We start from the raw sequence: 3,775 nt of genomic DNA on the forward strand, positions 1-3,775 counted from the left end.
TTCCATAAATGTGGTTTCGGCATAAGTAGTATCAAGCTGTGAATGAGTGACAAGGCGAATTGGCGGATGCAGCGAAGAAAGAATCACTTTTCCGGTTTCACTGTTCATCAGTTCGGGCTTGGAGTGGTACGTCTGGTTTTTAATTAAGAAAAAAATTTGAATTTCGGCGGCAAACCGGCTTGGTTTCATGGGAAAATTCGAAATGTTCTAGGGCAGCGGGGATTTTTCTAGCCAACTATTCCAGTATTTCTCCTGGCTCTTTTATCTTAGAAACGTTGTGAATACATTAAAGATAATGGAAGTGTGACACTTCCATGATCTCTGAATACACTCATTCTCAGAGTATACACATTTTTTGTAAGAAAACTAATGTCGAGATAAGTACACAGTTTATTGACTTTTTTTGTTCTAATTTTAGGAGTAAAAGTTTCTTAAAGGTCCCTTATTTGCCAGATGTAAAGAGCTTCTTTTTTTAGCCCCAAAAAACCTAATACGAGAAAATGATGCAATATAAGAGATTATATATAACGAATAACGACGCTTTTAATCATATATGCCAATAAAATATCCAATAGGTGCCTCATCATCGAAGAGAATCATTTCCATCCACCCCATCTTTGAATGAAGGAATTTTGTATCTATTTTCATATCTTCGTCTGTTACGGAGGATTAAAATCTTTCCTTTCAAAATTTAACATTTAGATAAAAATTGGAAATCATGTTATAATTCCGACATGATCAGATGTTTTCCGACAAAATGGCAGTTTAGCTTTACAGGGGGGTCTTTCGCTTCTCTGACCCCCTCTATCTACGCCACTGACTGCATGACATTTTTCAGCATTCTTTAGAAGCGTTTTCAGTTTTTGGTTTTGATAATCTATATTTGGCAATTTATCATAAATATAATAAAGGTTTATTTAATTTATGCAGATAGCAGTTAAAGCAGAACCACTACATTCATTCATTTAGCGTCCGTAGATTTAAATCAGTTTTTAATCTATGCATTGTCTTCTTTGCTCCAGGAGAAAATTCAGAGATTTTAAGCCAAATCATCACATAAGCAAAAATGAAGCAAACATAAAATTATGATAAATATGTTTTCCCATTAGAAAAATAAAAAACCAGAGCAAACGTAACATCAAATTTTTATTTTCCTCCAAACTTTTATGAAATTTCTGATCTTGTATTTTAAGTATAATTTTCTAATGGGCATGTCTCATGAGCCCCATCGCCCTTCATCATATGAAGTAGTGAAGTACCCCACTAAACTGAGGTTCAAGTTAACAAAGAACTCACGATGAATAGAAAAAACTAACCATTATTAAGGAAATTTGTGAATTAACGAATGAATTAATGAACGATTAAAAGCGTCCCAGTTACCAAAAACAGGGTTATTACGATGTCGGGAAGCTATAACTAGCATTTTGAGAATAAAATTGATTTTTCAAATATTCTTTAAACAAAATATTGACAGATTATCTTAAAACAGATTGAATTAAGAATGTGTTTTTTTAAAGTGGCATTTGAAGCTTTGAGTAAAATCTATATACTGCCTTATCAAGATGAAACAAAGAATAATGTTTGTCTTGCTCTTTATTTTACCTTGGCCTTGTCCATATTTATTATACATCTATTTATCATTTGTTCTGATACAGGCCTGTTTGCTGGGATGAAATATTCGTTTATTCAATTGTTTATTTCAGTTTGATATTTCGTACCAAAATACCATTTCTTATTGCATTGGATTGCTTTGGGCTTTTGCTCTGAGAATCCAACGAGCGGCCTAATCGTAAAGTGTTTTTTTAACAAATCGTATTAAAAGAAAATGATAGAATAATCAAACCAATAAAAATGTCTTTGACATATGCACAACAAATTATAGACTGGATATTTAACTTTTAGATGCTGTTATCAGCATTGTTGTAACAGATGCATCTGGGACCCTAAAGATAGACATTAAAGGACAAGTGACACGCTTTTGGCGCCAAATTTTCTTCTTCTTTTAACTTAAAGTAAAATGCTGTATGAGAGTGCTGTTTACAACGTTTACAACACGCTTCTAAACGAATTCAGTTCGTGTGGACCTGTCGCGTTGTGTTTCGTAAACTCTCTATTAATGACAGGAAAGTTCCGAGTTATCACAATGTATATCATAGGGTCACGTGATAAAAAGCAAAATCGCGCCCCCTGCGCCCCCTGATTAGGATTTTTTGTTCTAAACCAGGAAAAACTTACTTCTAAATGATGATCTATAAGTTAATGAAAAGAAAAGATATGGTGAAAAGTGTGTCACTTGTCCTTTAAGATAGGGGTCAAACTCAATAGCTAACTGTAAAAATGTGAATTTTTCTCGTTAACTAGGAGGAGGCAGCTTTAGTTATGGAAGCTTCGGTTGACGGAGTTTCAAAGCTTTGAAATCAGAAACTAACTATGGACGGCCATTCCTATTTCGCAGTATCTATCTTCTTACTTATTAATGTTTTTGTCACGGCCTGCTGAAAAGCAGTTCTTATGGAATGACGGGGCTACCGCGCCTAAATAAATAAAAATGTAAATGTAATGTAAATCAACATCAGTCAGTGGCGAAGAACTTGCCAAACAAGAACCAAGTAAGGAAGAAGAAGTTGATGTTACCAAACGACACAATTTTGGTTTTTATGCACTTTTGAGTATTAATATTTGTTCAATGTTGCCGAAAATGGTATAATTTCATATCTTTAAAATCAATTCAAATTTTTGCCAGGGGAGGTGTCAAATAAAATAAAATTTGCCTTTTATGATTCAATTTTTAGAAAAAAATATAACACCATCCTTATCAGACTGTATGAATATCAATGGGACATCGACCATACGTAAATTGATTTACAAAATAAACCCAGGGCCACCTATAGGGAGGGAAAGGGGGGTTACCCCAAGACCTCTAGGTCTAGAGGCCTCAAAAGGTTTTAAAATGGAATTGTCTTAGAATAACAAAGTAATAAAGCATGTTAAACGAATGAATTAATTTAAGCTGATCTAAAGGACGTGGTCGCAAAAGATTTCTTTTGAGTTTGCCGCAGGGCTGCCAAAACCTCTCGGCTGCCCAGATAGAAGTAGCCGATCGGTGACAACGTGGCCATTATTTACAGTCTACAAGAAGGTCCCATCAGTGGTGTCGTCGAGGGGCTCCGGGGGTTCAGCCCCCTTATTAAAGTTGAAAGGGATTTGGGGAGCTCAGCCCCCCTCAATAATCCAGTGTACGTTTGGTTGGGCGAATTCTTTACTTGGCAATGTGAATCATCCCTATATTTTGCTATTGACTTTCCATGAATGAATAGTTTCTCTTAGCCTCTAGGATTCGGTGGATAGTTTAAAAGGTTTCGTATACACAAGTGAGAATTTTAAACACGAAAACAAGCAAATAGAGTGTGATCATGAGTGTGGTTTTGGGTGTGGCTTCTGACATCCCCTTTCCTAACTTGTTAGGACGGCCCCCCTGACTCCCATCGAGCGGTGCATAAAATAACAAGATCTTACCCTCTTTAAGGTAGAATAACAGACCAGAGGTCTGTTGAGAAAGATCACCTTGACCTTGTAGAAGATCAATTTCACATTAACACATTTGGTATCTAGTTACCAACACGTTCTGTTCTTCGTTGCCCGTTACGAATATTTTGTGGTAGAGGGAGCACAGAATTGAAAAAGTTTTTGCAGTGTTCTTTTTTCTATTCTCTGGAGGGAGTTTTAAATAAGCGCAAAACATAATGTTCTTTCACACTAAAAAACTGTCGAGCTA

This window comes from Rhopilema esculentum, chromosome 16 (assembly GCF_057945365.1).
Source record: "Rhopilema esculentum isolate cy_ngs chromosome 16, ASM5794536v1, whole genome shotgun sequence".
In the NCBI taxonomy this organism is placed as follows: Eukaryota; Metazoa; Cnidaria; class Scyphozoa; order Rhizostomeae; family Rhizostomatidae; genus Rhopilema; species Rhopilema esculentum.